This window comes from Triturus cristatus, chromosome 9 (genome assembly GCF_964204655.1).
Source record: "Triturus cristatus chromosome 9, aTriCri1.1, whole genome shotgun sequence".
In the NCBI taxonomy this organism is placed as follows: domain Eukaryota; kingdom Metazoa; phylum Chordata; class Amphibia; order Caudata; family Salamandridae; genus Triturus; species Triturus cristatus.
Window position 1 is genome coordinate 368,227,140 of NC_140592.1, and position 26,314 is coordinate 368,253,453.

General features: G+C 49.7%; 1 long non-coding RNA gene across 1 annotated transcript in view; it reads left to right on the forward strand.

The window, feature by feature from the left end:
* Positions 1-24,841: 24,841 nt before the first annotated feature.
* LOC146797960 (uncharacterized) overlaps positions 24,842-26,314 on the forward strand; it is a 46,224-nt gene continuing 44,751 nt past the window's right edge. The window contains exon 1 of the long non-coding RNA XR_014968570.1: positions 24,842-24,911. This is a non-coding gene — a long non-coding RNA (uncharacterized LOC146797960). The remainder of the gene's footprint in view (positions 24,912-26,314) is intronic.

Genomic DNA, 26,314 nt, shown 5'->3' on the forward strand with positions numbered 1-26,314 from the left:
CACAAAGACAGGGTCAGAAATCTTCAATGAATCCCAATAGATTACCTCCTCCCTGAACCAGTGAGCAGAAATTGGTCCATGGATGGAGAAGAAGAAAGAGGGTGGGTGTAAAAGGACCCCCACTACCCCCCAAGAAGTCGGGGCCACAACATCGGGGACAGTTGAGCCATGTGTGGCAGCAGGCGAGGGCAAGTCCAACTCTCGAGGCCGGAGGGGACTGCCCCACGGCACTAAGAGCCAGTATAAGAAGACCCAACATGGTCCCCCCCGGGGGGAGGTCCCACGGGCTCAGAGCAGCCATCCTAGAGTCACTCCAGGCGACAGCAGTCACAGCCTCCGTTCCCGGCCACCATTTGCATCGCCAGGAAGCTCTGCCGCCTCAAAGCCCGATTGGCGGCACTCACAACAGCCCTGCCTGGGGCCCCTCCGCTGAACAGCGGCACCCCTAGACTGGTGGCGTCAACATGGAGGCAGAAACCAAGTGCAACAAATGCTCAGGGCATCAAATGGTGGAGGATAAGTGAAGGTCCGGTGCAGAGCTACAGGCTCACGCTTCCACCATCATAGGCTAGGCATCCACGCCCATCCGTCACATTTATGATGGAGTAACTCGTCTGCCAAATGCTAAATCAGGCCTTAAGTGTTAATCTGGCATTATCCGACACAGACAAACTTGCAATTGCCTGTCTGGGATCAATGTTCTGGTTTTTTTGTAGTCTTTGGAATCCAGTTAAAAGGGAAGTGTACACAAGCAACAGTGCTGCATAAAATATAACCTTGCTGTCCAGGGAAAAACAAAAACCTGTATTAAAATGAATTGAGCTGGGTAACCGTGTAAACAAGACTGAAAATGACTTCATCAGGGCTGTTCTTATACATTTTCAATAGGGATGGAAATACATGTATAAGGAGGAAGACCTCTACTTTATGACTGGTCAATGAGGACGTTTGAGGATTGACGTGTATAAAACATTATTTTACAGTGAGATATTTGCAAAAACAGCCCTGATGAAGTCAGTGGTTTATGTACCTAATGACGAAACACGTGTTGACTACTGGATTGACCAAAGGGACTACAGAATGTATTGAAATCATCTAATCCCATGTGAAGAAGAGGAAATAAAAATACAAACACTGCTGTACTTATGTACTCACATTGTTGGACATTGGGTTGCTCAGGGGACCTATTAATAGTGTTAAAAGTATTCTACTTCGCAGGGGAGGATCCTCAAAAGTACATGGTCCCAGACTGTATCCATATGAAGCCATAGGCAACTTTTCAACTAACAAAATTTGGTTCTGGTCTCGGGTATACTCCTGAAGTCATGGACTCAGTTGTGTAGTTTTTGTGCTTGTGTTCCAGACTGTAAAGTGGTTCATTGCATATTTGGCTGTAAAGTTCTTCTACCATGGTGATGTTCTCACAGTTTCTCTGACTGTAATAACGTCGAACATTCTTTTCCAGTACTATTCCAAAGTAACCACTCTTCCTCGGTTTCCCTGTCCTTCCAATTGTTTATCAGAAATGAACCGGTCACATGTGCTACAAACCACAGTAAAGTGTAAATGTATGTGATCCACTGTAATGCTCCTGCATCCAGTGTAGCCGCTACCGATGCACAGGAAATGCACCTATGGTTGTCCTTAATTTAATATTGAGACTTTAACGCTGTTTCTTTCATTCATTTTAAAAGCTGTTGATGTTCATTTTGATGATGAAACTACCACTCCAAAGAATTTTATGAAACCATTTCACAAGAAAGAAAGGTTATGGGAGTAAGGGAAGGCAATGCTTTTCTGTTTTTTGATGATTCCAAATCTGTAGTCTTTAGTTAGTGCCGATTTTGTAGATGTTTCTGGTGGACACACAGGCAATTATCCTCCAGTCTGCCTTTCCCTGTTTCAATGTTTGGCGCAAGCCCCCACAGATGGTGTGGATTAGTCTCTATATAGAGATTGCACTTTTTGAAGAATAGGTTTTTGTGGCCTCACTTTGATGGTGAATTGATTTTTGGTGTTTACGTTTTTTTGCTTGTTTATGCCATTTTGTGCCTTTCTCCCTTAGAGCAACAAGGTGGCAGAGAGTTGATGGTCACTTTGAGTTGAATGGGAGACTTGGCTTTCATGGTGACCCATTTCAATCACAGTTTTCTAACCGTGGAAAGCTGAAAAATCAGTGGTCACTTGGAGTTGAGTGGGAGACCTGGTTTTCTTGGTGACCTGTTTCAGTTACAGGTTCCGAACCAGGGAAAGCTGAAAGTCAGTTTGCAGTCAGTGCACTCTAGAGCAAACGCGTGACCGTGAAAGATGCGCAAGTTCAAACATTAGGATTCTTTTGCTGTAGAATGCTTAGTCTTTAATGCAACCTTTTCTCCAATGTTTTGATGTACTGTATGTGTCATTTGTATTGAATATATACATTATATTACATATGAAACTGAAGCCTAGTTGTATTATTTTAGTAGCCCTGTTCTCTGGAGACCCTGAGTGAGAATGTGGTCAGGAAGGGGGTCAAAAAAAAATCCATGTCCTATTTTGACTTTCACTTTTCAGGGTGATATGATGAATCTGTGTAAAGCTTCCAGTCATAAAAGTATATGTTATATGTGAGCATGAATAATACCTTCCCTCACACTTGCAACAACAGCCACGTTTCACCAAATATTTCAAACACAGGTTCGTTTTTGGCTTAAAAGATACTAAATTAACAATTATCCTACATGATTTGGTGACGGATGTTAAATGGATTTATTTTCAGACTTTTTTTTATAATGTAGATAAAGAAAATTCTTAATGCCACTTCATGGATAAAGGACCTGTGACTGTGCTCAGTCCCTTTTTCTCCAGATGAATAGTGAGAAAGCAGAACCTCATATACTCGTTGCCTTAGTGCCAATGCTGCTTTACACGTATATGCCTTAATGTGCACTGATCTATATCGTAACGGAGTTTAAATGTTGTTCTCGTATTAATCTGAAGTGATCATTAGCCTTCATGTGCATGCTAGGTATTAGGATTCGCTTGGGTCCAGAAGCCATTTTATTTTGTGTTGTACATTTGCACATTTTCTGCATCAGGTTGTAAATCATCATAGCCCCACTTCTAAAGTTTGTGATCAAATGCATGATTGTCAGAAAGTTGTAAATTCAGCCGCAGTTTTATGTATCTTTTATCAGGACCGCAAGGACTTCTTGCATTCTGCTCTAGAGAAAATCCTGACTTCTGCTGGTTTATTTGAAGTAACAGTTACTGTCACATGTTCCTGTTTACTTATATTGGGAGTAAAGTGTGTAATAACCTTTGTAAATTGAATAGAATTCAGCATATTCTGCTCCAACTGGATTTTGAGTGGATGCTCTCGTCTCTTGGATTGACAATTGTCATTTTGCTTGGCTGATTGCTGTGTTTTTCATTAAACGCATGTTAGACTCTATGGCCTCACAACGTGTTGTGCTTTTTTAAAATCTTTAATTTTTTTTGACAATAAGATAACCGTAGAGTAGGTTGGAGAGCCTGAAGATATTTTGAGCAACCCTAGAGTAGTGTATATTTAACTTGAAGTTCACTATGCCCAATCTCCACCTCCCCACCCAGCGAGGAAATATTTGTGCCTAATATTAATTTACCTACATTCAGCCTTCTTTCCTCTTAGGACTCTTTACCTTTGTTGTATTTGCCATCTTTTGGGGTCTTCTGGCTTTCTAACTTGTCTGAAAAGCATGCCAGCAGTGACTTGAGGCTCCTCTCTGGTCTTATGACCATTTCACTCTTGCATAGACACAGTCTCCATATGTGTGGAGGGCCATACTCCACCTTACTTTCAAAATCCCTGCTTCCCGTAAGGAAATACTGAATGCCACCTTCTCTGTTTCTCTTGCTGCATCAGAATTCATCCCCTGCTCTACCTGGGCTGGTTTGATTAGGTTAGATCTCTTCCCTCTTACCAGGATCCTATTCCAGATTTCCTATTGACTTTGCACTGAACGTAGGTCCACAGTGTCTTGAGGCCTGAGAATGGAGGTCTTCTCTGTGGTCCTTATTTCTGCAGCTTTCCACAAGGTACTTAACCAGGGTGCCATAGCAGCCTTGTACTGGGCTGCCACCAATGATACCTTTCTGCCTTGCACAGAGGAGATTGCTCCTGAACAATCATTCAACCTTGGAATTGTCCACTAGAACAAGTTCCATACTGTTTTCATGGTTGTATTCAGACATCCCTACAGTAGCAAGTTCCCATTATGAGACATGCTGCTGCCTGGACGTGTTTTTTTTTCTTCATTGTATCCTTTTGAATTTATAAAGCGTCTGAAATTTCTTGGGCCGTTCTTTATATGGCCTTGTTTTGATTGATATTTCTGACTGCAAATTCCTCACCTTGTGACTATCCCCAAGGAGACAGACGGGATCCAGAGAACTTTCTAGAATGCAACTAGGTGCTTGTAGGTGGCATCATATGGCTCCACACTGACTCCATACTGCTCCAATGTGAGGAAGCAAAGACTCATAAATGCACCTCTTCTTAGCCCTAATTTCTTCCTTTCTTTCCAGAGATTCTGACACAGATGTGGGCCTCCACTCCCCTCTTTGTCGTCTTCTAGTGACTCAATAAAACTCTTCATATTGTACTAGGGAACTATGTCTTCACCTACTAGGCAATTCTCGATCAAGATTCAAAGCTGTAAATCGCCAAACTTAACACCTGGATCGGTCGCTCAAAATCTTGTGGTAAGTTGAAGTCCAAATGCAAGCACAAAAAAGCATAGCAAGATTCCACACCGCCCTGCCATCACTAGTTCCAAAGTAAAGGTGTTAGGGCATCAAGATTTTAGTCACATTGCTTTGAGCACACAGATCGGATACTTCAGCGTGTCCTGGCGTGCCCAGAGTTCCCCGAGCTTTTCTCAACCCCATAGCAAGTTTAGGTTTCAAGGAGGTCAAGCTGTACATTTTTAGTGCCCCTCCATCTTGCTGTGGTGCCCCTTCAGCCCCCTGCAACCATATTGGCCCTCCAGTTGAATTACAACTAGCAAGTCCTCCCTGATGCCGTCTGTCCATGTGGGACTTATTACTGGGCCTATACTAAATCCAGTACTTATTTCCCCTCTGACCCAGTTATCGACATGGGTCCGGTCACTCCAAAGTCTATACCGAGTGCTAAAACCTATTCTGGTCTATGACCAGACGTAAGCCAGAGCTCTACCAGTGTTACATTATGAAATCATAAAAGTGCAACCAGTTGTTATGCAGTTTGATTCTAATCCAGTGCCTCTCCTAGGACTCAGTGGTTAGCAGATGATCCTTTTACTTTTGGTTCTGACTCTGATCCTGTGACAGTACAGGGTGCACCCCAGGATGCTGCTTCCATTCAGTGACACCCTTACGGATGCCTTGGTAGCTTCTTGGCTGAAGCTGTGTTTTTGTCTGCTCGTTAGTCAACAAATTCCAGGTAACACAGGCCTGCGCCCATTGATCAAGATTTAATCACCATGCACACTAGTCTGGAAAGTATGATTGTACAGGCTTCAGTCAGGAAGGTGAATCTTAACTGATTTCCAACTAACCCGCCAGATAGCGAAGCCAAAAGAATTGATGCTTTTGGAGGCAAATGTTTTCTTTGGCCAGCCTAGCTCTGTGGTTCACAAACGCAGTCTTTTAGGCTGATATACATGTGCCGTAGGGGTCATGGACAGTGAGATCTTGCGAGCAGTCCCAGAGGTCTAGAGGACCTCCTCAGTTCAGACGATGATGGGAAGCATGCAACAAAGTACATCATCCAAACAGGCATAGATACCAAAGATTAATTTGGCAGAACAGTCTGTACTGTGTCTTTCTACGCAGACATGTCTGGATGAGGATAACAGGATTTTCCGGTGATGTGTAGGAATCACTGATAGACTTGCTCTTTGATGGGACTCGTCTCTTTGGAGAGAAGGCAGACTGCACTGCAGCAGTTTAAAGCCAGTAGGCCATCGCATGTTTATTAGGGCTGTTGAGTTTTGTAAAGTAAATCCCCTGTCAGTTTTTCTAATTAAGGGGCTACTCCAGGGGGCTAGCCTACAGACAATGATGCCCTTCCGAGCCATTAATGTAGCAGACAGCCTATTTCTTTCGGGGGTGCTAATGCAGAACTAGCAGACATGGCACAGGCCAGCAGAGGAACCAGTTCTCCAACTCCTCCTCCACTGCAAGAACAGCCACCAATCCACTTTGACTTGTTCTCAGTGGCTCACACCCAGCCGGTGGAAGGTAGGACCCAGGTTTCCTACCAGCTTTGCAATCCATAATGGGTCTTACAAATTTTCTTAAGGGGGCAACATCCTCCCTTTCTTGTCTTCCCCACCCCACATTCCTCCCACACCAGATACATTTTTTCGAGAAGCATCTGTCCATCCTACTGTCCAAGCTGGCCATCAAACAGGTACTGGAATTGGAGGGAGGGAAAAGTTGTTTTCTTGTTACTTCCTCATCCTGAAAAAGCTTGAAGTTTCTGGCCTATTATGGGCCTTCAACTCCTGAATACCTTAGTGCTGAAGGAGAAATGTAAAATGCTCAAGTTGGCTCAGATCCTATTTCCTCTGGAACCAGGAGACAGGGTGGTGTCACTGGACTTGCAGGATGGATATTTTCACATTCCCATCCAGCATTCTCAAAGCATTAAATCCAGTTCAACTTGGGCCAGGATTAATTTGCTTTGCTTCCTTTTAGACTTGTTGCCAACCCTCGTGTGTTCCTAAAAGTGATGTTGGCGGTCACTAACCATCTTTGGATATTTTCAGTTTCTTTATTCTCGTACCCAAATAGGCTGAGGAGGGCAGGCTTGCAGAAGTCAGTAGTAGACCACCTCTGGATAATGACAGAGGTGTTGGGGTTCACTATATATTAGCCAATTCCCCCCTGTTTCCATCACAAGGGCTTCCATTGGGGCAGTTCTGGACATGTTGGCATTCAAGGCCTTTCCTTCCTGTGGTGAGTCTGAGACATTTGGGCTATGATCCTGATATATCGGGCACGATACGGGAACTTAGTAAAGATGGCTCCGAGGCTTCTGGACCTCTTAGCCTTGAGGGCCTCCTTGTTAACCACACCAGGTGGAACATGCTGAAATCCCAGTTGGCTCAGCATCAAGGCCACCTTTCCAAGCCCATCGATATCTCAAGAAGACAGTCCAATATGTGCAGTGGTGGCTGACCGATCACAATTTGTCGTGCTGAAGTTCACTGTCTTTTCCTCCCCCTGAGCTGACAGTTGTGGAAGATGCATCGCTTCTGAATTTAGGGTGGTGTCATCTGGCGGATGTAACGATCAGGGGTTTCTGGTCTCTAGCAGACAGTCAAGTCCACATCATCCTACTGGAGTTGCGGGCCAGACTTTTGGTCCTGAAGACTTTCCTGCCATCCATCAATGGCAGGATGATGCAGGTTCTTAGGACAACTATCAATCTGGTACTTCACCAAGAAGGCCGGAGTGGGGTCCTGGGCCATGTGCCAGGAGGCTGTGCAATTCTGGAGGTGTCTAGAACAGAATATCTTCCTGCTCGTCAGCTGCCCGGCAGGGTCCCTAATTGCCAGAGCAAAAGTACCGAGCCAAAGTCGTCTAGCAGAATTCGGGCCATGCCTCCATCCCGAGGTGGTGCAGGGTGTATGCAACCAGTGAGGAGACCCCTGGTTAGATCTATTTGTCACAGTCCGGAGCATGCATAATCAACAGTTTTGTTACAGGAATTTCCACAAGAACACTTCTCTGGAAATGCATTCTGGTAGGAAGAGCGACTCCAGTATGCCTTCCCGCTACTACCTCGAAACCAGTGGCAGCTAGTGACATTTGAAAGTGGTGGGGCGAATCAGGAGCAGAAGGACTTGGGGCTCACGGCTAACTCGTACATGTCAATTGACCTGATTCGGGATTGGTACTCCCGACTTTAAGGCAAAAAAACGGCTTTATTTTAGGAATGGAGACAATATCGGCTTCTGGGTTTACAGTCGGCCGGCCAGTTGTCTTTTGATGGACCCTACTAGTAACACCTACAAGCATATGTGCACTCTCTGAATGTTGTCCGTATTATGAAGTGCCAGGTTGATCCTATAAGCATCAAACGTGGCCCAAATGGTGGTGCGTGAACGATACCACTTTACATCGACTGGCAAAAATCATTCCACAATTGCGCCTTCAAACACCATCAAGGACCAAAATAGTTCTGCAAATGGCTATATAATCGATATATTTAATTCAGAAGCTATAAGCCCAGGTATAATATATAGCAGTAAGAAAGAGGATGAGACCAGTAAAGATGTTGGAGTGTGCGGTACATATCTTACACAGGAGATGATTTGTTTGTCCAGTCACACGAAGTAAGAAACCTAATTCTTTCTGTTTTACTGCTGGTAAATATATTTGTGAATCCGTTCAAAACAGAAATGTGCGCAATGGGAGCTTTATTTAGAGATACTACTGGCAGTGTTAACCAGGCTTCCAATCTTTCAGTTGAGCAGCGCAGCACTCATTTTAATTAAATGCGCAGCACATTGGCCCCGCAGCGACTCTGACATGCCACATGCGGAGCCCAGGTCCTACAAAGAGTCGTCTTTAGCTCGGGAGGCTTGGGTTGTATTTCAGCTCTTCTCTTCGCAATGGTTGTCACAATGTGTACCAAAACACGCTTAACTCTAATTCCAATGTACCCCCCCATGCAGTCTATCTCACGTTTGTTTCCCATAGCATTCTGTATAAACAAGCACTCAAGAGTAGCAAGTGCCGATGATGGCCACCTTTCACACAGCAATCCTGCCATGCTTTACATCTTCAGTCGGTTCCATCGCCTGGCCAGTTCTTCTGTTAAAGTAGCTACAGAACTAGAATTTTTTTTTTAATAAGATAGATAACATGGGCTCTGTGGATTACATGTTGGTTTATGTCATCTATGTTAAACTCGCGAGTTGGACGTTTGAATGCTGGGGCATGGCACATTCTTTCATTCCTCCAAGGTCTATACATCCAATGCCATTGTGGTAGATAAAGGTAGCATCTGTTTTCTGAGAGATATGAGATTGACTGAACTACTGAAACAATCAGTTCTTGAAACATTTCACACAAATCAAGGCAAAAAGAAGTTATGGCCGGCCATCCTGTCTTTCTAGACAGCTACAGTCCACTACTTTAACACGTCTACCAGTGCTTCAGATTAGCAGTAATTCTGCGATCGTGTATACCAGCACTCACTCGTATATATCAATCTCAAACACTGCTGTGTCAAAAATACTTTTGGTCTACCGCACGATAGTTAGTATTCCTACGGGAGAGATATAAACTTTGCACAGTAGGACCTGGATTATAACCCTCCTCCATTAATTTATCTCCTTTGAACATGACTCTCATCTCTCAATAGTACATTCAGCGTCTTCATCTGTGGCCTTGGGAAATGATCTGAAGCGCCAGACTGAGGAACGAAGTCTTGACTGCTCCCAGAAACCGCAACCGAAATAGGAGGTGACTCAACTTAATGAAGAGCAACAAACCCAACCAATCCTGGAGCTGCTCTCGGTATGAGGAGCAGACTAAAGCAGCACTCCTTTAGAGATTAGGAGCCTCTGTCTGCAGTCCTCGTGGCAATCATACAGTTTACACATTACTGCCTCTGAAGTGCACACGTCGGGCAGGCCGTCGGAAGACAGCCGGCCAATCCTACATGCGCAGTTTGCACTTTAGGCAGCTGTATGTATGCCAGTCGGAATGCCCCGCCCCCGCTTTCATATTTAAAGTATACGTCACTTGATTAAAATGATTTCCATGTTATTTAATTTATGTTGTTTGCTGCGCTCACAGCAGGCGTGCCAACGCTCCTTTGCCCATAAGAAGGAACCGCCGCTGCTCCAAACACAAGGACTCTTCAAAGCCCAAACAATCGATTCTTCATAAAAATGATTATTAAAGCAGTTTTATTCATTCAAATTTCGATGGTAAAATGTAATTAGTAAATGTATATCCCCATATTTAGAATCATATTTTTCAACAAACATAAATATAGCAAACAGTCCAACATATAATCATGAACAGTGAATCAAAAACAAAATCAAACTGAAAAAAAAGCTAATATAGGATAACCCCCCTCCCCCCCGGCAGCCCCAAATTAATTTCAGACAACCATTTAGTTCAATTAGTTAAAAAGGACCCTGCTGTAGACCCAAAGTCCAAACATCATTGAGACACAAAGTTCTTCCCTCCTTGTATGACCAACAGAAATCAGCAGACTTTAGAAACATCGACGTACGTTTCGGTGGCTAAACTTCAATTTTACATCCACCTTCATCAAGACCAAACATTATGCCTTCCTGCTGCTACCGCTACTGGTCTGAATTCTAAAGAAGTTAGAAAGCGGCTGAGCCCGAGTCATTTCATTGCCCCGGATTTGGCCAGGAGAGTGTTGTACCTGGAACTTCTGAGCATGAGCATCTGCCCTCCAAACCGGCTGCCACTTCAATAGGACCTCTTGTCTCAACAACAGGACAGGGTGCTTGATCAGAACCTCCGCAACTTACACCTCCATTTGTGGAGATTGAGCGGTGGTAATTGACTGAATTGAACTTACCATTTGAAGTGGTGGGTGTCATTCTCGCTGCCAGATACCATTCTTCAAAATCCATCTTTGCTGCCACTGGTTCAAGTTTGTATCCTGGTGTGGTGCCCAGGACTCCAACCCCATACAATTAAAGTGGTTGGAGATTAATTTGTGTGTTCTGACTGTAGCCCAGCAAGCAGCCCAGCAGTGTTAACTCTAAAAGGTTATTTTTCTGCCCTTTTAACCTTTCTACATTTGCTGAACTGACCGTTTTTGTTCAGGTTACTAGTTGTGATTGTTTAGACACATGCTTCCCCTAAACAGTTTGTGCCATCCCAGTTGGACCTTAACTTGGTCTTTACATTCCTCATGTGTACACTCTTTGAACCTATGGATTTGTTGGTCGCTGCATCTCACCCTCATTGTGGTAATCGGTCCAGAAATGTCCGATTTGGGAGGCTCAGAGACCCATTCTTCTACCCAAATCTGTCTTTGATGCTGGGGAAACTTCAGAGTGTTTTTGAAGTGCATGAGCACCCCTTTCAAGCTAGTCCTGTCTGCCAGCTTATCTATGGGGATCACCAGCCATTTGTTTGGGGTCAGGTTGTTACTCCTTGATGTCCCGGTGTGAGCCCCCTTCCCTCCTTTCTGTCGAGGCTGGTCATTGGAATGCAGATTTATGCAGAAGAGTGCTCAGCCCCCCCTGGCTTTCCTGGGTTTGTGACTGACGGGGAGGAATGCACAAATTAGATCTGTCACCCCATCCAGAAGGGTGGTGGAAACAGGCTGGAGGTCGCATAGAGCAAAGTTAAGAGCAGAAAAATGCCCACCGTCTGAAAGTGCCATTTCTGTGCAAGTAGTGTAAATCCAACCTTACCAGCAGAGTGCATCTATCACTACTAATCCACCCATACCAAACATGATCAGCTCCTCCCATGGGATCAGGAATTACCACGTATAAGCACGTAAGCCGCGCCTCCTGTTAATTTGAAGGTCACGCATAGGTATCTGAGCTCAGCTGGGCCTTATGCAAGGCGCATATCGAGAGGATTCTTCGCCGCGTCTGCCTCGAATGAAAACTCTGATGATGTGGGAATGAGCGCATGTGCCTCGAAAGGGTTTAGACATCTCATCATCTGAAACTCTCTGAATGCCGCGCCGTGCAGCCACTGCTCGAATTCTAATAAGACTTGACAAAAGAGGACCGTTTCAAGCAGCATTTTTTATTTCTTGAACTTGGCAGGAGAGCTGGTTGTAGGGCTAAATCACGCCTAGAATTTAGCCGCCATGATGGAAAGGTTTAGAATTTCCAGGAAATGGCATCGCAGGTCAGTATCGAACAGGACCTACGTTGTCTATAAACAACAGTGCTGCGAGAAGCTAGAAACGGCGTTTATATAATCTAATGGGTATCTGCCACATGGCTAAGTAGATAAGCACAAATAGTTGTGAAAAATGAAAAAACGGAAAATGCCATGGAAAGAACCTAAGCGGCAGACAATATTAAAAAGCATTGGCCGCGCGGCCGTGAAAATGGCGCGGCCGTGAAAGAGAAAGTGGTCGCGATCAAGCGCAACGGTGGAAAGACACATAGTGGCTGTGCGCCTGCACGCTCACGTGCACGCAAGCTTTAGGCCACAGGCAGCACTTTGAAAACCCATACACAAAATGTCTCGGCCAGACCAGCGCATGCGCTGGATCAGGCGAGAACTAAAAACGAGGCCGATCCTGTTCAAAATCTCGAAGACAGTCCTGGTTGTGGTCCTCTGGTAAGTCTAAGACAAACTTACGCCTAGACTCGACGCAAGCACAAGAATGGCAAGCAGGATTTGACCCCATCCCGACTTGCCCGCGCACCAGAGAGATATTGCACAGTCGGATCTCGAAAGATTCATCTCCAGCAACATCATCCAAACCAGACCCGATTCTGAGAATGAAGCTAATGCGTCATAAATTTCCTGGGCCATCATTGACTATCGACTATCTGATATGATTCTGAGATTTAAGCCAACTCGTCATAAATTTCCTGGGCCATCATTGACTCTGCAACAAATTGAGCCTGCTAAGGAGGCGTTGCTGTAACTATTTCAGAAGATTCTGGGTCCCTCTGGCCTGCATTTGGACCCAGGGCTCCATCGAACCCTCCACTTGTACTTCGCTAGGGAAGTATCTGACGCTGTTCAGCCGCAGTCTGGCCCTCTGCCAAGTCCAGGCTGCACCTCGGTACCTTTGTGCAGGTACCACCGGCTATTCCCAGCTCGGTGCCAACTTCAGTTTCAGATGCACCAGTTCCAGTTTTGTGCCCGATCTGGAGCTGATTTCTGAAAGATCTCAGAATATGTTGCAGTACGGAATAACTGCAGCACAGCCTGTGGCACGAGAGGATTCCCCTGCTATTTTCTCGCCTCAACGCCAGTACTACCTGAGGTTGGAAGCCATTTTCGGTTTGGTCGAGGTCCAGGTGCTCAGAGGGTCCGAACAATGTATTTCGTATTTTTATACTAATGCTGGTCTCTTCCTCGCACTACCAAATGCGAGTGCCTTGAAGACTACAGCTGAGTCAGAATTGGGTCACCAACTGAAAATGAGTGCATCTTTTGCGGTTGTGTCTTCAATTTAGAGTTGCCCACATCAAAGGCAAACTTGCAGACTGAGATGTGTGGCCTTCCTTTCGATAGCTGAGGCCTTACTGTAGTTTAACAAAGGCCCGGACGGGTATCTCGTGATGTTTTGCTCCAGAATTTGGTGTGCACCACCAGCTAACCAACGGATTGCTCTCCTCCAGGTGACCCATCGTTCCAGAGCAACTCCCAATTTCGTAGAGAATTTCCTTCAGCTAGCTGGGTGAACCTTAATACTTTTCCCCAAAGTTACTCCAAATAGGAAGTTCAAAAATAATTGTCGCTGTAGGCAAAATAGTGTTTCTCCTTCTGTTAATTGAATGCTGTGTCCCTTTTAGACTGCTACACACAGGTTCTGGGGAATGACGATTAGCCCTTTTTTGTTGCTGTTTTATATAGCGCAAACTCGACTAGAAGGTATTAGAGCGCTTAGCAAGAACACCAATTGTATTTCAGACGGACACGTTCATTTTTAAGCAAGGTTACATTAAATGATTTGCCCAGAATCAGAGCATATTCGAGCCTCCCGCCAGACTCGAACCTGGTTCCCCAGTCGGCCGCTCTAGCCGTTAGGCCACTCTGTTTCTGCTTTCCCTGTGGATTGCTGCTCTCCCTATAGTGCCAATATCGGCCACACTCACCAGCCCTCCCGCAGCAACATACAGGTAGCATAAATAAGCAGACAAGACAACTTTTTGGTGGAGAAAATTGCTGCAGGTTTATTAGCATACCAAATATGCCAACATGGTGGGTTATCTTACAGGCGATCCAAAGGCAAGCCGCCCCTCGCGGCCTACCACCTGATGGGCCAACTTGCATCGTGGTCTTAGCCAATCGGTGCTTAGCGGTTGTGGTGAGGGGATAGCCCCTCCCACTTCCGGTGAAACATTGGTCCACCATATAACTCACGCCCCCCCCCCCCCCACGAGGGGCGGAACGTTCAAGCGACCCCCGGTTGTACAGGTTTCCAACCGCCCGTAGGACAGATGGGGCACCGTCGCACCCCAGGGTCCACCGCACAGACTTCCTGGGGATATTCGGCCTCAGCACCCTTTGTGCTCCTGAAGAGGGTACCCCTGAGTACCTTTCCGCCTCTGGATCGCCATGTAACTCCGCCTGCAACACAAATAGAAAGATTAGAACATCCTTCCTCCCCTCACCCTGATCGCCGGGTAAGCGGATGGGAGGTAGTCGGCGTTAGGGCGAGGGGACAAAGAGGCCACCAGGGGGGCGGGGAAGGACTATATACCTCTCCCTGAAACCCCCCCACGGCCGGAAGTGACGCGTGGGACCCCAGCAGGGGTCTCAGCTAAAAGACTAGGCTGCCCAGTGTGCCATCTTGTGGCACTAAAGGGGCCGCCCTCTTATGAGGGTCCCCTGCAGTGACTGTCGGTCAGCCCGCATAGTGCCAATATCTGCCACACTCACCAGCCCTCCCGCAGCAACATACAGGTAGCATAAATAAGCAGACAAGACAACTTTTTGGTGGAGAAAATTGCTGCGGGTTTATTAGCATACCAAATATGCCAACATGGTGGGTTATCTTACAGGCGATCCAAAGGCAAGCCGCCCCTCCCGGCCTACCACCTGATGGGCCAACTTGCATCGTGGTCTTAGCCAATCGGTGCTTAGCGGTTGTGGTGAGGGGATAGCCCCTCCCACTTCCGGTGAAACATTGGTCCACCATATAACTCACGCCCCCCCCCTACGAGGGGCGGAGCGTTCAAGCGACCCCCGGTTGTACAGGTTTCCAACCGCCCGTAGGACAGATGGGGCGCCGTCGCACCCCAGGGTCCACCACACAGACTTCCTGGGGATATTCGGCCTCAGCACCCTTTGTACTCCTGAAGAGGGTACCCCTGAGTACCTTTCCGCCTCTGGATCGCCATGTAACTCCGTCACAGCCCTGGGTGTGGCGACCAAGGCCGGCGCTCCTACTTACATCCCGCTATTTCCAGGGCCTCCCCTAGGTCCAGGAGGAACAAGTCCATGCCTATTCTGGAGAGATGTACCCAATCGTCCACGAGACACCCCGTGGATTTAACATGAGGCAAACCATGTCTTGTGAATCCAAACCCCATTTGTTTGGTGAATTTACGCATCGCGCATCTGACTCTCCTGCGCGCAGCCTCCATTGCCTCCCCAGTTCGGGCTCCCTGCCATGGGAGCCGGGGAGTGATCTCTGACCACCACCATTCACATGTCCCTAACTGGTTGCTTCCATTGCAAACTGTGGCCTTAATGTATTGAAGCAGTGTCCTTTTGCCCAAAGTACCGGCCTTATCTATAGCTGTTTATGGTGCCTCTCCCCCTATCCAGCAAGGATAGGTCCATGCTTAACTGGACAGATGTTCCCCATTGTCCTCAAAGCACCCTGTGAATTTGGCGTGTAGCAACCCATGTCTAAGGAAGCCAAATCCCCTCTGCTCAGTGAATTAACGCATAGTACAGATGACCCTTCTGCGCGCAGGCTCCATCGCCTCCCCCAACCGAGCTCCCTGCCACGGGAGCTGGGGATGATTACAGACCACAAAAGCGCACATTGTGGTCTTCATGGTCTCCTTCTAGGGTGCATTACTTCGCCCCACTGACCAGACAATTTTACAGTTCTTATGGATTGCTCCCTGGTGAACATAGTAATGGTGTCAAAACAGGTTTGAGGGAATATGTGAATGGTACCCGTTATTAGACACTGCACCCTTTCGTGGGCTGACGACTTACTCAGCCCACCCTGCTTGCTGAACCTTCAACCGGTCACAGCTGTCCCGTCCCTGCTTTCCACCGGTGACCCTTGATACCGGTAAGGGTGTCGGGCTACCAGGTTGTGTGTCACATGCTTCGCTGCAGTCCCTTTGGTGGATCCACTGGGACCCTTCTGCATCCCTGCAAATGCTTAGTCATGAGCTAATGCCCTTTAATGCCCTTGCCCATCCCTCAAAGACACCCGACAGCATGATGCCCCTCGCAACTTTGGTGAGGGGTTATGGGCCCAGCGCACTGTGTTTCCAACATATATCCTCCCTAGATGCTCCAGATAGTGTGAGTGGCTATCCCTGTCCTGGCAGGGCATGCCAATGGCCTGTCCACCCCTTGGTGACTATCCTGCCGTGGGATAGGCGACATTAAGCACTGGTGTCCTCGTGTACCTGCCGTATAGGAGGGGGGAACAACATGTACGACTACCTGCCATTTCCCGAGCAGTGGGAATGCCAAAACAATCATTCCTCAATAAGTGTAGCCAAATTATGCTATGACCCCATGTTCCCCCCAGCCTGTCCACCGCAACCCACTATTTAAATGGCAACTCCTGCAAATGCCTGGCTCCCCGGCTATAGGGCGGGTGTTTTGTCTCCCCTGAGCAACTGGTAGCATGCCCTTGATATACAGAGTGCACCTTACTCGGCTGCATCGACCAGACATTTGCGCAGGCAATTCTGTTGTTGAAATGTGTCGAACAACTGAATGGTGTCCCTCTGGTTTGTGTGACTGTATGTCTATTGTGCATCCCCCCATGTGTGCCCTGCCATGATTTGTGTGTCAAGCCACAAACGCTGTCCGACTACTCTGCTCCCTATCCGAGCTACTTTATCAGATCAAGAAGTGTCATAAAATCAAATATGTGCCTTCGATAGATGGGGGCTTCAAATAATGCCTGCTCTCTTGAGGGAGAATGATGCACAGATGAGCTGGTGGCCATTGTCCAGATGTATCCACCAAATACATAAATCTGTAAGCTAGTACTACTGGCTTCGGTGCCTCTGGTTACTTGCCTAAAACCACGAAGGCCCCATATGGCATTATTGCCTGGCATCTCGGGTGAACTTTGCCCAGAGCTGAATGGTCTTAGTGGGGTTAGACTGGAGGAGGTATGGGAGGCTAATGCAGGCCCAAATTCTGTGCAAAGTGATGATGCGTCACCATAGTACCAATGGGCCTGAGTATAGAAACTGGCGATGCTGTGATACAACTTATGTAACTGTCTCAGCGTGGGCCAGAATGTAGAAGCTTTATGTGTGGCTCATGCTGGCCCAACTAATCTGCAGGGCCACTCAGCTCGCTCAGGCAATGTGCTGCATATTGCCTGGTATTTAGACGCTAGGTCATTGCCTCCCTATATTACTACAAAAGGAGCACTACCCTACAACAAGCCAATCTGTTGGCTTTGACAATGCTTCTTAGTTACATAAGCTAGATAAGCCACAAATATAGCTTTCTTGCCTAGCCAACCAAGAGCTAGCCGCCCCAACCAAGGCTGCCAAGGTTTCAACTGCTATATGTGACATTTCCATCATTCCAGTGCACTAAGAGTGACATATAAAAGACTATGAATTACACTTTCTTGCTAGCAATCAAACCCTTAGGATGAGGGAGACATCCCGATATCAGTAAGTACGCCTATTAGACCAACAAGAAACTCTAAGACGACCAAGGTATAAGGCTGCTATTGAGAGATATTCCAGAGCTTCGAGTGTGCATGTGTGAGACGGTAACATATATACGATACTTTGGGAGTCAAAGTATGAGACTGAAGTAGCTCAGATTGAGCCGAATATCATACATATACACAGTCAGTCTGACAGCCTGGCACCGTAAGTACTGGAGATGGGCGCCTGCAAACTAAAAGCCTTGCGTGATGTACACACCTTGCGCTGAGGGGGGAACTGGCATGTGCCGGTTTCGCCTCATACTGAGCACCCACTCGCTGACCCATGGTGCCATCATTAAGATGCACCCCAAAGGCCCCCCTAATAGCAGCTGCACCTAGCGAGAGCACTGCCCTCCCCTACCCGGGGCCGGGAGGCCCGAATCTGCCCCTCTCTAGCACAGGACACCAACCAGGCGAACAGCCCTAATATGGCTTTGGTGTAGTAGTATACCGAAAATGCAACAATTCTGGCCAGGTGGCACATGTGCTTGCGGAGAACACAGTCCCTTATCAAATTGGCACCAACCAAGTACAAGTCTCTTATTATTCTTCTCAACCTGTGAGAGTGAAACTACCACCAATGGTCGCACTTCCGACCCACAGCATTCAGATCCCGAGCCCAGTATGCCCCCCTGCAAAGCTTCACCATGCGCCGCTTGGGTCATGTGTTCCACCCTTACGACATCACTAAAATGTTTCTTTTAGTTGGCAGACTCACCTATTATTTTCATTACTATTAGTGAGCTGCTGCTGAGTTACCCTATTGCACACGTCACTATCCCCGAATATTGTATAGAAACACATTTAGAAATTGGCAGAGTTTGCCCGTGCACTGTAGTGCTTTTCCCAAAGTGGGCAAGAAAGAGCTGGACTGTCTCACATTCAGAGCTGATCCAAACAGGGGCCCCCAAAAGAGTTTCTACCAAGGGCAACTGCTAATATTACCGCGTGTGCTGTTGTGTACGAGTGTGCACTCCTGACCTGGTTTGGGAATGATATGAATTGTGCCCACTGTGGCACCACCGCACCCTTTCGCTGAGTGACAACCTACGCAGTTCACCCTGCAACTGACCCTGTTGCTTAATACCGCTCCTTGATGCCCTTGCCTGCCAGTCACCGCCCTGTCAACATAATGCCCCCGCAGCATGTTGGAGAGGAGAGTCCCCTGTACCAGTTTGCGATTCCATCATACCTTTACTGAGGCTCCAGTTCAAATAAAGTGTGTGTCACTGTCCTGGCAAGGCATACCCAGTAACCCGTCCCAATCTGTAAAAGTGGTAACTATGCGCATTTGCATCATCCGCTGTATTTCATTTCTGTAGTGTAGTGGACCTCCGTATTAGTGAACATCCTACCAGTGTACTGAGACCTAACTGCATCTGTATCCTACATGAGGTCTAGAGCGACATTGCAGTCTGCCAAATCGACTCGCATGAGAGCACACCCACGTTTGAAGATCACAGGGAAGCAAGTTGAAATGCAAATGTGCCTGTGAACACACAGTTGGGTCGCGTGGGAAGCCTGGACTGATCTCCAGTTTGTCTGTGCAGGCCCCGCCCCAGACGGCCGAACCACATCACGTCCTTCCAGGGACCGGCATGCCCACCCAACGATACCAAGCCCATGGGGCACCGTCTGCCCCCCCCTTATAGTATAGCCAATATACTTCGCACAGCCCAATACACTGATGCTCAATACACCCTGCGCCCTACTGAAAATAATTGGAAATAACTGAGACATGTGACCGCTGGCCAAGATGGCGCTGTTTGTATAAAGAGGGGGGGGGCTCGAAAAGCCAGAGTCATCACACTTACCAACGGGTACTGTCAAAGACACTTGACGAGTGCACTGGCACTTCTAATAACTAAAATGAATGCCTTGCATTGCTGAATATAAACCTAAGCAGTCAGTACGAAAGAGGAAGAATGGCAATACATTTCCTCAATCAGGGTGATGACGCCAGGGAAAGGCAGGTAGGTCTGTATTAGGCAGATGTGAACTCGTACACAGCCCGATAATACCTTTTGAACTTCACACGTGTCAAGGCAGCCCAGCCGGGTACCCGAAAGCAAATGAGTCACTGGTGCCCTGTAATTGTTTAGTGTAGTGAGGGAGGGAAAATTGAGCATGCACCACAATTTAACAAAGTGCACCCTCAAAATCCCTCACTACAATACCGTGACATATGGCTACACCACATGAAAACTCTATGCTGCCTGGACTGGCGTGGTTAAAGTAATTAGGGGTATGGCATAATTTGTGCAATCAAAATTCTGTGCGTAGTATGGTGTGCCGCCTGACTAGTATTTTGCTGTAATGCCTCCAGATATGTGATGCAGCAAGAACATCATACCCTACATGCCAGGGTTGCTGGCTTTGTCAAGGTAGATAGTTGCACAAGCAAAAGGCAGCAAAACCTACGCAGAAACACCCTCCACACTCACCAGGTGCCCTGAGATGTTATGACTGCAGTGGGTCAAGTACATTGCCCACTGTCACTTTAGAGAACAATAGGCCGCTGTTGTGATAAAGTTGAAAAGTGGATCGGAGATATATTCCCAAACCGACCCCTGGGAGAAATTATAGAAGTTCTGCCCTGACACTTCTAGCTGGACCTGGCAGCCACTCACAGAGAGACAAAGCTCATGTAAGAATGTTTAGCAGAACAGGGAACAAGGGAAGCCGTTTGCTGCTCCCACGTGCCAAGATGCGCAATTGGACCATCCTCATTTACTGTCAGCTGCAGGATGTGATAGCAGTCATCATTACAAGAATATACATTTTCGGAACGCATTTGAGACTACTCTGCAGTACTCTCAGAAAATCTTTCTATTTCAAACAGTAATTAGAAAACCGCAGGAACTCAGCCCCAGTTCTCGCTTAAGCATGTCTAAGCGGTGCCCACCGTACTCCTTAAGATGCGTTCTCGGAGTGTGCGTGTAGCGATGGTCTCCCAATAACTACACGATACCAAAAGCTGTTGGGCGGCTACCCCAGCATCTATGCCCCGTAAAAGAGAACGTAGTAATAGCAAACTTACGGTGGTGACGGACGTGGAAGATCCAACTCAGGAGGTCCCATCCGGACCCCCTTTGCATCTGTGCATCAATCGACTGCAGGGAGCCACATCCCCATGCGCAGCCTGCCGGGCCAATGGCCCATTAAGGTTGCATCATCACCAAAACCGTCAAATTAACACTTCCTGCAAATCATCACGTGTATGCACCCCGAGAATACCCCCCGCCAAGGGCACCTCCGGCTGCTACGACAGGGGTGGGACTCAGTAATGGGCCTGCTGCAGCTGGGGCAGCAACACTGGAGCCACCCGATATACTAAAACAGTGCACCTGCGCAAGGCCCTAGGCCGAGGCACGTTACAATTAATACTCCCACGGGTCATCAAGGGGGTGGCATCCAAGGCCTCCTGTGCAAGAATGCATCCCCTTAATATTCCCTCCAGCTGCTCATGGTCCATGAGGCAGAACACTAAACTGGACGATCCGCAATATGGCAACCTGTCCCCACGCCTGGCCCCCGCTGTGTAGGCATGGATCGGTGCACCGCTCCTTATTCCCTAAGGACTGACGAAAACAGAAAACACCCCAGCGTGTCCGATGCTGGCCAGCCCCATCTGTGCTCGACTCCCAGGGATACGGCCGGAAGCTAGGCATTGCCTCGTACATCCCCCTGCAATCCTATTATCTTACATGGAAAGGAAACATGGCACCCACCGTGCCGCCGGAAAACCCCCTTGGCCTTCCAATCAAGCACTGAGCCCATGCCTGGAAAACCGCAACGTAAACACCCCCGCAAAATCATCTCCTCAGAGGCCAAAGGTAGATTTGTGTACCAGGGAGCAACTCAGACCAACTGTATTGTTCGCACTCAAGCGCAGTCAGAGGGCGGAAGCCGAACTACGACTTCTAATGACAAAGCCGGGCCTAATACCTGCCCAGTAACCTATGCCAAGTAATCCCCGAGGGGAGACCCAACCCGTCCTCTGCTATGCGAGACACCAAGGCCGGACAAAGACCAGGCTGCACAGCACGCCTCACACCCACAAAACTTACCATGCCTGCCTCTGCTTATCACGCTGGTCAATGAGGCCCCAGACAAGCGTGCCGAGGCTTGGGGGGGGCTGAGGATGCGGCCGCCAGACTTGGTTGTTGGCAGGCGCTGCACCGCGCGCATGTGGAGTGAGTGGAAACAGGAAATCCAGCGATATCCGACCTGGGCGTGGGGGGCTGGCCAGACCCCTAGACAACTCGGGCAATGCCACCTGAGCCGGGGGTAAAAGGCCCCAACGCTAATGGGTCGGCGTCAGGGCGAGGGGACAAAGAGGCCGCCAGGGGGGCGGGAGAGGACTATATACCTCTCCCTGAAACCCCCCCCATGGCCGGAAGTGACGCATGGGACCCCAGCAGGGGTCTCAGCCAAAAGACTAGGCTGCCCAGTGTGCCATCTTGTGGCACTAAAGGGGCCGCCCTCTTATGAGGTTCCCCTGCGGGGACTGTCGGTCAGCCCGCATAGATTGTCACTCTCCCTGTGGATTGATTTGTTTGCATATTTATATAGCGCGAACTCGACCCGAAGGTATTGGAGCTTTTAACATGAGTGTTACGTTGGGCGCTAGGCCCTCATGCTGGGCAAAAGGACTGACACAGACACATGCTGGTATGGTGCAGTAACTGGGCCCCGGGCACGTGCGTCCGGCCCCTTTTATTACCAGGGTCACCTGACTGGTGACGCCTGTGGTGGGTGGGTGTACAGTGTCTTACATCAGCGGTGAAACACTAGAGTGCATCTAGCTGGATGCAACATCCCTCCCAAACTTTAATGAAAAACCAAACAAAAGTCCAACCTGTAATAAAACACAGAAGTAACACACAAACACCAAGTGAGTCTATACGGGCCGTCAGCCAGTCCGCGCTGGAGCCTCAGACCGCCCGGTCGGGATGCCTTCAGTCGCTTTGGTGGTGTTCTTTAGACCGGCCTGGTCTCGCGGTGTCGAAGTCTATACCTACAAGTTCAGTGTTGATGCATCTGGAGCTGTGGTGAGATCCACTTTGGTGTCAGAGACGATCTCTGTGGGTGAGGCCTTCCTGTGGGAATTACGTGCTCAGTGACCTCCTTACTCCTGACTGCTGATCGACGCTCTACTTGCCTCCCTCGCCTGGACTCCTCTGCCACTGGAGCCTCTTGGGTGGCTTTGCTCGCTGGCTGTCATGGGACCGTGTGGACCGTGCGGGGCTTCGTGGGAGCCGCGCGAAGGCGTCGCTGAGGAACTGCCAGCGGACTCACAGCCAAGTCGCTCATGTAGCCTCCGAGGGTGGTGTCGTTGTCTGGGCATCCTCGCAGTCTGGACTAGGGTTCTGCACCTTCCTCTGGTGATCTTGCGGGTGACCAGTCTTCAGCCGTGACCTTAGTGTTTCCTTCACCTGACGTGGAGCTGTGACCGACACATCTCTCCTACTCGGACTCCCTTCGCGCGGGAGCTCCGTTGAGGCCCTTGTCCCCTGGACTGCCACGTGACCGCGTGGGCTTTGTGGGCCGTTGCGTAGGCCACACTTAGGGGTCGCTGCAGAACTCCCAACAGGGCCACGGCCAGGTCTTGTGTAGTCCACAAGGGCGGTTCTTCCAATGGCCGGGTGTGCTCGACTTCGGCAGGCTGTAGGTTGACTGAGGTGCACAGACTGGTCCTGGGTGATTCGCCTCGTTGCGCTCCGGGTGTTCGGGGCGTGTGTGGATTCACACGGGTGGTGCGATGCTCCTTGTTGATGATGCACCTGGGAGGTGGTAACAGGATGCTAGTTTTCTTCAGTGGGCAGACAGGCGGTGATTTTCCGTCGGGGTGACCTTAGGGAGTGAGAAGGACTTGATGGACTTCGTGGCACCTCTCCGTTGACTTCAGGCAGGTGCATTGCGAGGTGTGGTGCTATCGATACCAAGCAGTCGGTGACAGGTGAGAGGACGGTCGAACTGTGAAGCGTGGGGCCAGGACGCAGATTGCGCTTGCTAGCGGCTTACGGTAGGTCCTCCCGCGGAGCTGTCTCCAGTGACGTCTCTGCACCCCGGTGGCTGGCTTGTGTGGATGAACACCTTTCTGCGTGCTGATGCGAGTCCTTGGTCCTGTCGCTCTTCTCTGTTCCATTGTGCACCCCTGTGTTGGTCGTCTGCCCTGCGGCGTCATGCCACTGTTCTTTCCTCCTTTGCGGAATGGCATTGTGCCGTGCTCTTCTCCTTCTTCTGACCAGGCTCTTCTTTGGATGTGGCGTCCTGCCACCTGTCTCATGTTGCTCCACATGGACATTGCACCGGTCGCGTCTCTCTTGTGACGATCTTCCTTTTCTGTTGCGGCCTTTTGCAGGCCTGTCCTGTTGGTAGGACTTGCGTGTACCTCTTGGGGACTTCCCGTGGCACCGACCCCTCCTCAGGGATTTTGCAGGATCCCTCTTCTCTTCCCTCAAGAAGTTTCGTGCTTGCGCCGTCTCGGCGGCTGCTCCTTCTGGGTTTCCCGTGTGCTTGTCCGGACTGTTCACTCTGTGTGAAAGGCTCCTTGCTAGCTGTGCGCTGTGACGTCGGGTCACGTGTCGCTGTGCTGTAGGAGTGTCCGTTGCCGTGGCGGCCTGCCACGTGTGGTGTGCGACTCCTCTCTTGCTGTCTTGGGTCCCTGCCGACTCTGTCTTGACGCAGTGCGAGGGAGGACACTGTTTCCTTCGGCCCACTGCGGGGCTTCGCTGGGGCGGTGGAGATGTAGGGGATCTCCCTACAGCAGTGCTTCTTTCTTGTGACCGTCTGGCCGGTCGGCTTCACTTTTGGCGCGCATTCGACTGCGCTCTTCATGCGCTTCACCGGACGCGGCTCCAGGGGTCCGACCATGTGGCTGGTCGGCTTGACACCGTTCTTTCTTCCTCCTTGTCGCTGTGGGATGGTGCTGCATCCCTGTGGCACACTGTCTCTTCTTCCCTGCGCTTCTGTCCCGTTCCTGCGCTTCTGGCGCATTCCTGTGCGCCTCCATCGCGTTCCCGTGCGCTCACCATCGCGCATCGGTCAGACCTTGCGGTACGTGCCTTGCTGCCTCTTCTCTAGCCTTTCCATTCTTTTCCTGCAACTGGTGCAATGCTGCCCTCCGGCCACTAGATGGCAGTGCAGGGTGTGCTTTTCTTCCATTCACTCAGCAGCAACCTTCTCTGCTGCTAGACTGTCCTTCCGTGTCTTCTTGTTTTGTTTCTCCAGGCTTCCCTCGTGAGTAGGAGAGCTGGAGGCACAGCAGGAGCAGAACGCTGGGAGCAGGACCGGGGCCAGCCAGCAGGTAAGTCCTTTACATTTATTTGTTTGGAGGCAGGGGGCAACGGGCATTGCTAGTAAGCACCACAGAGGACAAGGCATCACTCGCGTGTGCGCGAGTTGGGTGAGAGGTGCTCCTCCATCACGCTGGGTTTCCCTGCACAGTCGGGACTTCTGTGGGCGTGCTGGCAGTCAGTGCCAACTCGCGCCCAGTTTAGTTTATCTTCGGCGGCGCTGGCCGCTTATCATTATTCCGAGTGCCGCCGGGGTCCTGTGAGGTGGGGGCATACTGCTATGGCCGGCGGCGGCCATTCCTTATCTTCGAATCGCTCTCCCTGCCCGCGGCAGCTTCCTGCAGTCCTCGCGCGGCAGGGGGGGGGTGTGTCGGCACCCGCTGGTTCCATTCGTCGCGCTGCTCCTTCGCGGGTGGGCTCCGCCTCCGGCGTTTACGCCGTAGCAGGACAGTGACAGTGATTCACGTCCCCTCGCTGGTGCTGGTAGGGGCGGGGACCTTCGCTTCTGGACCGAGTTCAAATCTTCCTCGTGGGGAAGTGGACGGCCGCCACTCTCATCCTCCTCTCACGCTAGGCTCTCTTGTCGCGGCCCCCCGCCATTTTGCATACAGGGCTCACCTTCTGCCCGGCTGGGCTTCTTCTAACGCGGGTAGGCTCCGCTTGACACAGGCTCTGTGAGGGAGTCGTGGCTGACGCGGGTGGGCTCTGCTCGGACCACTCTTCGAACCGGGCACAGCGGCAGGCTCGACGGGGTCGGGGTGGGCACCCGACTTCCTCCTGCTGAATCACGGCGTCGCGGCCGATGCGGGTGGGCTCCGCACGGCTCGCACTTCTCCTCCTTCACCGGGCAGGTCGCGGCCGATGCGGGTGGGCTCCGATCGGTCCGCTTGTCTTCGGGGCGCTTCCCACGCGGGGGTCACGGCGTCAGACTCTGGGTGGGCACCTGGCCGCCTCCGGACATGCTGCGGGCTCCGCCTCGCCCTGCAGGCTTCTCGGCGTGTCGCGCCTTCTCGCGGAGGGGGTGGCCTCCCTGGGGGCAGTCCTCTCTCCCTCTATGTTTTCTTTCCTTCGGTGCGCCGATCGGAGCGTGCACACGCGGGTGGAAGTACCCGCCTCGTCGCCAGTGTTACGTTGGGCGCTAGGCCCTCATGCTGGGCAAAAGGACTGACACAGACACATGCTGGTATGGTGCAGTAACTGGGCCCCGGGCACGTGCACCCGGCCCCTTTTATTACCAGGGTCACCTGACTGGTGACGCCTGTGGTGGGTGGGTGTACAGTGTCTTACATCAGCGGTGAAACACTAGAATGCATCTAGCTGGATGCAACATCGAGCACCGTATTTACATTACACATTTAGGCACGGGGAGATTAAGTGATTTGCCCTGAATCACAGGACGTGGACGCGACCTAGA